The sequence below is a fragment of the Narcine bancroftii genome, chromosome 2 (assembly GCF_036971445.1).
Source record: "Narcine bancroftii isolate sNarBan1 chromosome 2, sNarBan1.hap1, whole genome shotgun sequence".
NCBI classification, from domain to species: domain Eukaryota; kingdom Metazoa; phylum Chordata; class Chondrichthyes; order Torpediniformes; family Narcinidae; genus Narcine; species Narcine bancroftii.
This window is the reverse complement of record NC_091470.1, coordinates 231,988,553-232,002,577: the sequence shown is the minus strand read 5'-3', so window position 1 is coordinate 232,002,577 and position 14,025 is coordinate 231,988,553.

Below are 14,025 nucleotides of genomic sequence, written 5' to 3'. Positions count from 1 at the left end.
CCTTAAGCAATCCCTTACCAATTATAGAGCACCGATGGCATAGGGATTACTTAAAGTGGCATGTGAGTGGAAACAAAAAGTTTGAAAACTACTGGATTAGTTCATTCATTGGACAGGATTTCAGTTCTGCCTAGTTAAAACCACATTAGGTCATTGTCAAAGGTTCAAATGTCATTTTAAATTCATAGAATAATATATTGAACACATTTTGTTATGAACTAACAAAGTAACAGCAATGGAAAATTCACCAGACAATGGTAAATTCAAAATAATAGTTTTTTTTATTAAACAATTAATAACATAACATTTCTTACTTATCTCTAAACTTACTCTAAATTTAACTCCACTATGGGCAAATGTAGATATGTGTGTGTCAAAATCTAGTTCATTACAGTTTGAGCTCAAGTCTAAAAGATCAGTTTTAAACTTCAGCATCAAACATCTTGTGTTGATTTAAGATTTTTAATCGTAGTTCAGAAATAATTATGAAGCACTTTTAAACATCATGTTGTCAGGACTCTTTACATTCACAAGTCTTTTGATGAGTTGTCTTTCAGAGAGATATTCTTCATTTGATTTTCACAATTTTTCCCCCTATCTCGTTAAGGTTACGGAACTGTGATCTTCTCGATGATTTCTTTCTTATTCAAGAGTAAAGTGGTCTTACTTACTTTAAAGCCACTTATTTTGAGTATCTCCTATAGTAAGGATAATACAATACAGAATAGCGTCTCCCTCCGTCTCCAGAGACTACTGTTTTACCCCTGTGTCCTACACAGGATGGTCAATTTCTTCAGTCTGGTTTCAAAATGTCTCTCTCTGCCTTCAGTTATATGTTTCTCTGAAATCATATGACATGACATCACCACTGTCTCATTTCTTCAAAATACAAATCATGGGAAATGACCTTTTGCCTTGCTTCAACTAATCACTTCACATCCAGAAAAATATCTGACCTCATCTCTGTCTAAGAGGTTTGAGAATCTGGAAAGTCTAAGCACATGTCACTCAAGGACGAACCTGCTTAATTAACCAGCTGCCAGCATAATCCTATGTATACACACATGATCCTGGAATCAGTTAAGACCCACTTTAGTTCCATTATGATCTGGTTCTTCCAGATTTGGCAACTCCAAAATGAACTCTCTGAGTGCAATGGTGTCTCTGTGAATGTGATGTGTTGTGTGAGTGACCCTGTCTAGCCCACAATTTCCGTACTAGAAACATATTTAATTCTATAACAACTTTACTAAGAAACATATATTTTATAACTAAAGATTTTAACTTTAAAGATTAATATTAACACAAATCCGTTATAGTGGTACACATGATATACTTCAACTTTTGCCTGCCATAAGATAAACAAGGACATGAGCATTGCCTGGCACCCCCCTAACAATAGGAGATCTAAACCTCTAAAACGATCAAGAAGCCTTCAGATCATGAGGTCCTTTGGGAACCCATCCTCTCAAATCCCAGTTCCAATAGCTGCTTTCCATGAGCCAGTCTCCAGCCTGCCCGCAGCCTGTGTGGGTCCTTTGACTGCACGTCACCCACGGCCCACAGCATGTGCGTGTGGGTTCTTCAGCTACTGAGTCTCTCGCTGGTCCGCTGCTGTGATCACCTTTCTGTAGGGTCATTTCCCACCGAGGGTATTCTCCCTGTTTGTGGTGACCTGCACCAGTCCGCTGCTTCTTGCCGCACCCCCCCCCCCCACCCCCTGGAGTCTGCAGTCCCTCATGATATTCTGCACAGCACAGGCCCTGCCATCTTTTGCACAGACCCCATGACTGCAGGATTCAAAACAAAACAGAGCGATGTCCTTCTTCAGGCTGCTTAAACCCTATATGGAGCAGTTGGCATCAAGTCAAGGCAGTGGGACCCTACGGAACAGTGCCTTGTCTCTGCTCCCCTCTCTGCCAGGTCTGCACCAGTGACAGTGCTGGTGTTGCAGCAGCTCTGGCGGCGCTGCCATTTTCTACTACTCGTCAGGCTCTTGCTTTTCATGAGTGCCTCTGGCACAAAGTTGATTAAAATGGTGCCAACTGGCTTAAGGGAGAACCAGGCAGAATAGTATGTAAGTGTCTGGGCTCAACTGCTTCCAGGCGGATGGTTCCTTTAATCTTCTTTGTCAGAATCATCAGGGCCAGATTAACTGTTTTGAATCTTACAATGTTTTTGTCAGTGACATCCTCAACCACAAGCTATCCAAACACGAGCCTAAGAATAGCAAAGACCTTCTTGGCGGCAAGCACCCGGATTGAAGGATATGATGTGAGAAATCCTGCCTAAACCTGTAAAGGCCATTACCATCAACACTGCAATACATTCTAAACGACAAAGTAATATCTGCCAAAGTCCAGTGCCTATTTCAAATTAACAGCAGATATGTAAATACAACTCGGAAAAAGACAAGGAAATGTTGCTGACAAGTCTGAACGGCTTCTTCGTAATTAAATCAAAGTTTGGATTCCATTTCCATGATCAAAATTTAATAAAAACATTCTCAGCTGGAGATTTAGCTTTTGCTGGTGTGACCATGTTTTCTTTTTAAGGAAATGGCTTTTTCTTTCATAAATGTAACACTGATGGACCCCTGAGATGTACATGGAGATTTAAAGCTGAACTTGATTGAAAGTTGTGTGGGCTCATTTTTTTTTCTCTCCTCACTAATTTGTCTAAAGACCTTCCTGCTGATGGTTATCTCCCGGCATATTCCATTTCGGCGTATTTTGTAAACTGAGATTACCTATGGCTCTCTGCAGTGAGATGAGATATCTCTTCATTGATTGTTACCCAATGACAGATGGTAAGCGATTCATGTCAGGGGCATCTGTCAGGGATTGTGTTCTTGTAAAAAAGAATTTAGATTAAATATATCCTGTTTTCTGCAATAATAGAAAAATATTTAAATATCAGTATACAATTTGTGAACAGTTATTACAGAGCAATAATTTATGTTTCCATTTTTACTGAGTTCCATTTTGTCTAACAGAGTGCGAATGCACTCACAATTACACACCCACACACACACACACACCCACAAACACCCACCCACACCCACACACTCACCCACACCCACACACCCACCCACACACCCCCACACCACTACACACACACGCACACACACATAAACACACCCACCCACACACACATACCCACACACACACACTCACACATACACACACCCACAAACACACACACACATACACACACACATACACACACACCACACATGCATAGACACACGCAGATACACACGCAGACACACACACGCACACGCATCCACACACACACATGCAGATTCACACTCACACACACCCGCACACACCCACATACATACACACAAGAATGTCATTGTTCCATTTCACATCAGATCATAATTTGTTGCCAGTGAAATGAACTTGGAGTTTGAATTTTTTAGCTGTTGGCCTTTTCTTCCACATGTAACAACATTTCTTACTATTGACGAGGTGCCCCGAAGGTTCACCAGACCGATTCCTGGAATGGCAGAACTGACAGTAGGACGACTGGATAGAATAGGGCTATACTCGTTGGAAATTAGAAGAACAGGAAAGGATCCCGCTAGGTCTTTTTATAGAGAAAAAATTGCGACTGTAAAGGAGGATATTCTCTGCCCTCATGTCGCTAAGCCTACCTCCATAAATCCTCCATGTGCGGCTCCAACATGCTGAATATGATTCTTCCTCAGGCTGGTCACACAGGGGGAGTGGAACCCTCTGCCTCACTACATAAATGCACAGCCGCTGCAACCGGCTGGGATGGAGCAGGCTGATGACATCGTGATGATGCCATCCCAGGACCCAGTCGTTGTAGAAGTAACATTGCAGAAGTGCTGGAGGCTGGAGTCCCTCAGTGTGCCAGAGGGGCAGTACCAGGTAGAAGAAGGATCACTGGCCACCTTTGTAACCCATAATGCCCCGTGCAGCTGAAACCACTCTATAGCCATTGCTTTCAATGTATGTATGCTGTCATACTGATGCGTGGTGCTAGGGCACCAGTCGCCCCACCTCCATCAGCATCGGAGGACACAATCAGGCACCGCTTTTCATAAAAGCAACACTGGAGCAGGCTTTTAGGCCTCCTCTATAAAAAGGTAAGAGCTCATTTTTCTCTGCTTATAGAGCCGGCCTCAAAGCGATGCCCCTCCATAAAAACACCTGCTGACGCTTGTAAAATTCTGAACTGACTCGAAAGGCTAGATGCAGGAATAATGTTCCTGATATTGGGGAAGTCCAGAACAAGGGGCCATGGTCTAAGGAGAAGGAGGAAGCTGTTTCCCACTCAGAGAATTGTGAACATGTGGAATTCCCAACCACAGAAAGTTGCTCAGCCCAGTCTGTTAGATATATTCAAAAGAAAGTTGGATGTGGCCCTTATGGCTGAAGAGGTCAAAGAGTATCGAGAGGAAACAGGATCAGGGTACTGAAGACACATGGCCAGCAATGAACCCAGGTCCAGTCCCAATCATAGGCACTGTAAAGGCGTGCGCTAAACACTAGGCCAAGCCAACTGGCCTTCTTTCAATGCTGCTGGGTTTGAATGCTGGAATTTTAATAATGTGCTGTTTCAACAAGGAAATCCTACTCACCCTTTCCAAGGATAATTAGGAATGGTCAATAAATACTGGCCTTGTCAGTGATGATCAATCCCTAAAAATTTACCTAGATTTCCCTTCTTGATTTGTCCTGTCAATAAATTATTTGATTCCATTTTCTCACATTTGCTCATCCCAGTTCCATTCAATGCAGCCCTGCTAAGCATCTCCAAAATTTACTTTGTCTATTTCTTTTTCTTGCATTATTTTTATTTATTTTTAAACGGAGTTTACAGAAATGTTTTCACTGTGAAGCTGCTGCAAAACAACGAGTGGTGACAATAAATTCTGATTCTGATTCTATATTTCCTTGAGCGCAAGGAACTGGAGTCTTGAGCAAAGACAAGCTGAAGGGACACAGCATGCCAGGCAGAAGCAATTAACACAGACAGCCTTTCTGGTCGGGACCCTTGAGACTGAAATGTTCCTTCCTATAAATGAGGCCAAGGGTAGATATTGTACTGGGAAAGTAAGTCGATACATTCCATTTTAAAGCCCCTGCACTGCATATAAACTGAGGGTATATTTCAATGGGATTTGATCAGAAACACATTAGACTCAGGGATTTTAATGCCTTGGTTTCACCAACCTGCTGTTGCCTCAAAAATTAGCAACACAAGAGAATGTAATCAGCAAGTTCCAGAGGTCCCAAGCTTGGGAGAGATTTTCTGGTCCTAAGAAAGGAAGTACAGTAAAATCTATGGTATCTAGCACATGCCAGATAAGTGTATTTCCTGGTTGCTTGAGACTTACTCCTACAATGCCTAACTAATACACTTGCATTAAGAATAAACAGTTTAAAAGACAAAAATACTACACTGTCATTACACTGAACAAATATCACTTTCATGAATATATAAATCTTAAAGCATTTTACTTTATTTTCAGTCACATTCTTTGAAAACATTTAACCATCGCTGCATCTGCAGGTTCCTCCCCCTTCACAGAGCTTCCCAAAAGATGAAAAATAACATTAAATACAATTAAACCCCCCCCCCCCACCAAGTTTACAGATAAACCCTCTGACTGGGGCAACTCTTACTAAGCAGGGATAAGGAGACATTTTAAGAGAGTCACCCTAACGGCAAACGACATCAACCAGCACTTCATCCTGGGCGAAGCCATCACTGTTCCACACAAATTTATTCAAACAGCTGGTAAGAGCAAAGCACCTACCAAGGCCCTCCGCTGGCTGGATATTTGCAGCCGGGGTGAGGATCTGCAGTCGAAACATTGGGAGCTTGGGTGGACAGCTGGCCGAGGCGATGGTCCACGGTTGGGTCGTCAGGGGTGCTCTGGTGAGTGAGAGGCTGAGGCGAGGGTTGGTGGGGTCAGGGGATCAGGAGTTTGGATGGGTGAGCGTCAGAGGCAAGGATCTGTGGTTGGGGTGTCGGGAACTCCAGTGGGTGGGCAGTCGTGGCCAAAACTAGGGGGGTGGTGGTGGTTGACTTTTACATGGAATCGACTATTAGACAAATATATATAACCTATTATTTTAATCTTATTTATTTTAATTTTCTTCCATTTTGTTGCCAGTTGCTTGAGGCTGCCAGTTGCTTGAATTCTGGGTACTAGTAGTATTACTTACCATAAGGGATCTCTGTCATTAACGCCATCCACTCCTTCAATGTGGGGCACAAAGATGCTCTTTTTATTGCATCAGGCTAGATGCTATTGGCTCACACTAGCGACGTGACCGGGGTCAAGTTGAGAGTCACTAGTCTCCGTCAATCTAGACGCTACTGACGCAGGAGGGAATGGGTGGGTCTGACAGCCACCATATTGGGGAGGCACAGCACCTTGTTTGGAGGGGGCAATGCCCACACATGCCCTCACTTGGTGCCGATCCTGAGTGCTGGTCTGCCCGTGCTTTAATATTTAGTCTGATTTGTGGACAAGTTACACAGTCTATATTATCCCATGTGTGGCTACCTTAAAGTACTGACCAAACCATGAGACTCTGGAGTAAACACATATGCCAGATCGCAGCCGGTAGAAACAGCTATAAGTGAACCCATTCATCAATGCATGGAATTCTTTCTATGCCCCATGACTTTGTGGACAGGCATAATTCAAATGCCTTTTACAAATTAGCCGCTGACACCCACAATTGTTGGCAGAATTACAGATGACAATGAAAAAGTGTATTGTAATGCCCAATACTGCTGCAGCAAAACAACAAATTTTGTGACACATGATCATGTGTAAATCTTTTTGTCTCTGATCAAATTCTTATCTACTTAAATTAAATTATTTTTCAATGTACATTTTATTTACAGTAAAAGTTGATTCCAGCCATTTAAACCTGTGCCACCAATTACACCCCTTACACCAGTGGTTCTCAACCTTTTTCTTTCCACTCACATACCACTTTAAGTAATCCCTATGCCAGAGATGCTCTGTGATTAGTAAGGGATTGCTTAAGGTGGTTTGTGGGTGGAAAGAAAAAATTTTGAAAACCACTGTTTTAATCGTTATGTGCACGGTTTCATCACTCCAAAGGAAATGGGCCAATGACAACTTTTCTCAAGCAAAATATTTCAGTAACAAATTGGGTCTAGAGCAGTGATTCTCAACCATTCCTTCCCACTCACATCCCACCTTAAGCCTGTTACTAATCACAGAGCACCAATGCATAGGGATTACTTAAAGTGGGGTATGAGTGGAAGGAAAATGTTGAGAACCACTGCTATATTTTGGAGGATGGGAGGAAACTGGAGCATCCATGGAAAACCTATGCAGACACAGGGAGAACATACAAACTCCCTACAGACAGCCCCAGGTTCGAACCCATTTCACTAGTGCTGTAATAGCTTTGTGCTAACCACGCTGTCCAACTGTTAAGTACTACTGTTAATTTTCACTGTCCTGTGTCCAGGAACCCAATAGGGCTTGAAGTATTCAAATTTTTTATTTATTTTTAAATTTAGACATGCAGCACGGTAACAGGCCATTTCAGCCCACAAGACCTTGCCGGCCAATTTACACCCAATTAACTTACAACCCTCCCCAGCACGTTTCAAACTAGACCCCTCAGGGAAAACACACGCAGACACGGCGAGAACATGGAAACTCCTTACGGACAGCATGGGATTCAAACCCTGGTCTCGATCGCTGGCGCTGTAAAGGCGTTGCACCTACCGCTACGCCAACCGTGCTGCCCTTAGAAGAAGTTAATATTAATTTGCATCAAGAAAATGCTGATGAGGCATGGTATATAGCCTGTATAACCAATTATAGATGTTTTTGCTGTAAGAAGGAAACGGGAACAACAGTACATGCAATTTGGGCATGTGAGAAAGTGGAAAAGTTTTGGGAAGATCTAAATCAGGTATTAAATAAAATCACAAAAACAACTTACCAAAAAATCCAGAGATCTTTCTTGTAAGTAATATAAGAAGTAAAGAACTAGGCCTCAAATTGGATGAAGCACAAAAAAGATTTATTATGATAGCCTTAGCTGTAGCAAAAAAATGTATAATGTCAACCTGGAAATCAGAAGAGAGCCTGAGAGTACATGGTACATAGAAATGAATAAATGTATTCCATTGGAAAAAAATAACATTTAATTAAAAAAATAACATCACAGTATTCGAACAAATTTGGGAACTGTTCATGGAACACAACAAAGAGGGCCTACCGCGGACCTCCACCTCCTAAAATGACAGAATGAGAAGATGACGAAATGAACTGACCCAGTGTGCAAAAGTAGATGACACAATTTTCTTGTTTATTTTCATTGTGTGATGACATTGTTTAATGGGTTTATTGTATTATATATGTTGAATGTCTAGTGGGTAGGGAGGGAGTTGGGAAGGAGGGAGGGAAGGGAGGGGGGGGGAAAGGGGAGAAAATGACACTGTATATTCAAGAGGGAAATGTTTGTGTGTATTTTGGTTAATATGGTTCATAGTGTGAAAAATAAAAATAAATTTTTATAATAAAAAGAAAATGCTGATGGAGGGAAGGTTTAAAAAACTAAGGAAGATCCAATCTCTGTAAAAGTCCTGACCCCCCCAGAATGTTGAGCATCCATCTCACCCCATGGAGATTGCCTGTCCCTCCAGCTTCTCTTTGTTTGCTCATTTGCTGCATTTGCAGTTCTTGTCACTCTCCATGGTTTCATTTATCAGTGACTATCCAGGGGCCGGTCCCTGATTTAAAATCTGTCCAAACTTTCTATGTTTTGTCTTGTGTTTGATCAAATTCTAAAGCCATTCACTCCAGGTAAAAGCAAGGTTATCTGGCTGCTAGGTTACCCTGTTATTTTTGATTTGTTGACATAAAGAGAGGGGAAGAAAATTGTTGGAGAAAAGCAGCCTTAACATCTCACAAACCAAACCCCATTTAAAATAGCTTTCACTTGCGATATTTCCACTAAGGGTTTTCCTTGACCAGGACAAGCTCGATTCAGCCCTGCGCCTGGAATAGACATCTGCTCTCTCTGCCTCCTCATGCATACTTAAGCCTATCTAGGCTGGCTCTCCACATCTGCCAGGCATCTGGCATCTGTCAGCCCACCACTGAAGTCCTGTCCCTGGAGTGGTCCAACAGCCTTTGATAGGAGACAGGGCAGGGGATAGAATTTCCTCTTCCCAAGATGCTGTGACAGTTGTTTTTTTACTTAAATGCCAGTGACATTAAGAGACATTCTAAAACATTTTTTTTCCAAACTGATAAGTGGCACTTTTGTATCTCTTCAGTTTCTAAAGCAGTGTGCACCTGCTCTCGGGGCAGTACCTGAGAACTACAGATAACCAATGAGAACAGCACAGTTCGAGCTTGGGGGCAGGTTTTTTGGACTTAAAAAAAAGCCACACCTAATTCATTGCCCTCGCCCTCAAAGTGATCGTTAAATTCTCAGCGGGGTGCCTTAAAAATAGCATAGCTTTCATCATCAGATGAATAGAGTCATTTACCATACTCTTACCGTAAAGAAGTGAACCTGAACAAGATTAATTGTTTTCTCAAACCTGGGATGGCTCTCGTATTTCACATGGGAAATGCACACTTGATGCTTTGTTTAAAAAAAAAGTTGTACTCATTAAAGGAGCCATTAGCTGTAATAATTATGATCTAGGTATAGAAGAACTTACTGAAAAGCATAATCTATGCATCTTTAAGCATACAGGAAATCTAAATTTGATTTATAAAGCAAAAATATTCCATTTCACGACAGAACAGTTAAAACCCAGCGAGAAAACTTGAAATTAACCAAGAATTTTTAATAAGAAGCAACAGTTTATTTGTATTGTATAAACAAATAAAACATACTAAAGATTGTTTTGATCATCTTCACAAAGCTTATTCCACAACTGTATGATGGATTCAGTGACAAGAGGTGGAATATTAAACAACTGGAGTAAAAACACCACGCAGAGAAACTCAGCAGGTCAAACAATGTCCTTTATGTAGCAAAGATAAAGATACAGAACCAACGTTTTAGACTTGAGCCCTTCATCCTCATCTTCATCTTTGCTATATAAAGGACACTGTTTGATCTGCTGAGTTTCTCCAGTGTTGTGTTTTTACTTCAATCACGGCGTCTTCAAACTTTACATGTTTTACTCCATTAAAAATCAGAGTCCAAGTTATTGTTCTCTTGGAGGATGCCCATGTGATTTTGAATTTGGTGATGGGAGGTGAAAAGATTTGTAAGTTGAATTACACTTTATGTCAAATCACCCGGTGTGGAATCAGATCATCCAAAGTGATGATTATGCAAGTTGTTTCTCTCAGAAGTACACACTGTTTCTGTTCTTCTCGCTCTCTGCATTGACAGAAGGCCCTTTCAAACTGCCATGTAAAATGGGATTAACTGGGCAATTTGCACGGTTAGCAACCCAGTTCCATGGTAATTTGAAAGGATCCAACCGGGTGAGCCCAGTCAAAACCTAAAGGTCCCTGACCTACCTCAGAGGTGGTCAGGGAACCCAGTAATACTTGCCTGGGCATCACAGGGATCACAGGAATACCCCTGGCTGAGGTTCCTCTGCTGTTGGGGGAAGAGAGGTCGCTGCCACAGGTGGGGGGGGGAGAGTGGGGGCTGCGATGTGGCGACTGACAGGGAGGGCGACTGATGGAGTGCCGATTGACAGTGGGGGTAACGACTGATGGAAGTTGGTGATTGACAGTTGGGGTGGCAGTTGACGGCCGGTGGGGGGCGGGGGTGGGAACTGACTGCCGATATTTCCCTTGACTGTGTGACGCGTCATTGCGGGGGAAGGATCCCCCTTAAATCACCGGGCTGGTGATTTAATGGGTCGATCCCCCTGCAATTTGAACACTTTGCCCCAGTAATCATCCCCGGGTCCCAGGAGGGCTACCCAGGTGCTGTAGTTTGAAAGGGGCTAGTGAAACATTCGAGTTGCCTTTATTTTCCATGAGAAAATAAAACCTCTGCTCATATCAGATACAGGATCTCGAGCTGAATCTTTGAACATCCCTTTGTCTCCACAGATGCTGCTTTTCCTGTTGAGTTCCCCCTAACAGTTTGGTTATTTTGGCTCCAGATTCTAGCAGTCTTTTGTGTCTCTAGCTTGGCGGCAATACATTGAGAGAAATACGAAAATCTGCAGATGCTGTAATCGTAGTAAAAAAAAACAGAAATGCTGGAGGTCTCACGATTGAGCCTGACCCCCTTCTTCAAGGTGTGAGTAAAAGCAGGCACAATGCTTTGTTGTGTTATATTGACATTGCCCAAGGCACAATGTCAAGTTGCTTCTGGGTAGATTTGTATCCATGGTCCATTTCCCAAGATTCCCACGCAGACACGGGGAGAACATACGAAATCCTTACGGGTAGGTGCAGGATACGAACCCCGGTTCCCATCACTGGCGCTGTCACAATGTTGCACTAACTGCTGTGCTGGGGTTTTTTTCCATACACACATTCATATGTATGTACAGGTATGCACTGCTTAACATCCATTCAGGCAAATTACGACTGCACATGTCTGTGATCCCACAATTATTCATTTACCATGAGCAAGCCTGCAACCATTTAGAAAAAGCACTTGCTAGTTAGAGAAAATTATATGCTGTATACCCACACTGATCCAACTCCCCTGCTCTCTCCCCACAGCCCCGTGTCATTCCCCACACTGATCCCACTCCCTTGCTCTCTCCCCACACCACCCTGATCCCACTGCCCTGATCTCTCCCCACACCACCCTGTCAGTCCCTACACTAATCCCACTGCCCTGCTCTCTCCCCACACCACCCTGTCAGTCCCCACACTGATCCCACTGCCCTGCTCTCTCCCCACACCACCCTGTCAGTCCCCACACTGATCCCACTGCCCTGCTCTCTCCCCACACCACCCTGTCAGTCCCCACACTGATCCCACTGCTCTGCTCTCTCCCCACAACCCCGTGTCAGTCCCCACACTAATCATACTGCCCTGCTCTCTCCCCACACCACCCTATCAGTCCTCACACTGATCCCACTGCCCTGCTCTCTCCCCATACCACCCTGTCAGTCCCCACACTGATCCCACTGCCCTGCTCTCACCCCACTCCATCCTGTCAGTCCCAACACTGATCCCACTGCCCTGCTCTCTCCCCACACCACCCTGTCAGTCCCTACACTGATCCCACTGCTCTGCTCTCTCCCCACAACCCCGCGTCAGTCCCCACACTGATCCCTACTTACAAATAAAAAGTTTACAGGTACACTACAGTACCCCACATTCAGTATTACACTGTATATGAGATACTGCAGGGTAAAAGGTATTAACCATTCATACTTTTTGCATGAGTAGGTTTACTTTTTTATTGTTATCACTGGGGTTCATTGCGCCACTTATCATCGTCCAATGCGCCATAGGTTGGCCATTCCTGCGCTACGCTAACCATGCCGCCCCAATGTTGTTCGTATAGTGACCGACCACCACTGAAGGTTACCCTGTGTGTTCATCTTACTCAGTTCTGTGGTAAGAAGACATACTGAAAACCACATCTTGGAACAGATCAAAGTAAAAGAGAAGAGGGTGACAGATAAAGGTACTGTTTGTCATTCAGAACAGTCAATGGGTGAGATCCACTTTGGATTTTTTAAAGAGATGTGGGTTCTTCGAACAAGAAAAGTCTATAATTTTTCTTGGCGTTTACCCAATTTCAATTTTCATATATATTCCCAAGTAAAAAATAATTTAAGTAATAGTAATAGCGACTGCAAAGAAACGTATAGCGATAACGTGGAACCACTCCTCTCAATTAGAAATTATAATAATAATGAACAAATATATATAATAATGAATGAATATATATATGCAAATGGTATTGTGTCTGTAGAAAGAGGTGTTTCTTCCTTTTTTCTTACTTTTGGGAGGGATGGGGGATGGGGAGAAAATTTAAAAGTTTTTTTTGTATTACTATGTATGATCAAACGATTAATGTTATATTCATTAAATTTTTTTTCTGTATTGATACAAATGATAAATTAAAATTTTCAAAAGAAAAGTCTATAATAAGGATTTTTTTACAACTCCCTAAGAAATTAAAACCAAGTTACATATAGCACAGTACAAAATAGAGTCAACCCCCTCTTATCTGGAATTCAAGCAACCGGCAAAAAAAAATTGAGGAAAATCAATAAATCAATAAAATTGAAATAAATAAGCATTAAAAAAAATTAAAGTTTAAAATTGTAAAATTAAATGTTCTCTGAAGTAAAGCATATACGTTTGGTGAAGATGGGAGCAAAATATCCAGCCCGTGGAGGGCCCTGCTCGTGCTATGCTCGTAGCAGCTGTTTGAATAAAGTTGTATTTGGATAAAATGGTGTCGCCAAAGATGAAGATCTGGTTGATGCCGCTCGCCATTGGGATGACTCTACACATCCCTGCTTAGTAAGAGTCTTTATATTATTAGTATTTTATTAAATATATTAGTAAGCTTTTATCTGTAAATTTGGGATGAATTATGATGTTATTGTTCATCTTTTAGGTGGCTCCGTGGAGGAACCTGCAAATGCAGTGACGGTTAAATGTTTTCAAAGAATGCAACTGAAAATAAAATAATTTTATTTTAAGGTTTATATATTCATGCCAGTGAGGTTTTTTTAATGTAAGTACGGTCTAGTATTTTGTCTTTTATACTGTTTACTCTTAATGCGGGTGTATTAGTGAGGCATTGTAAGTGTCAGTCTCAAACAACCAGAAAACTCAATTATCCGGCCTCTACCAATCCCCGTGGGTGTCAGATACCAGGAGTTTTACTGTATTATAATCTTCCATTCTGCCCTCCTCTTTCACTCTTTCATCAACCATGTTATTTCCACTATAAATCTCTTCCTTAACCAACAGAGTAAAAATAACTCTTAGGTGAGAAAGGAAAATGCTTGAAATTATCGACTGTAAAACTGGGCCGAAATCTAATTTCTGAAAATTTAGATGGGGAGATTAAA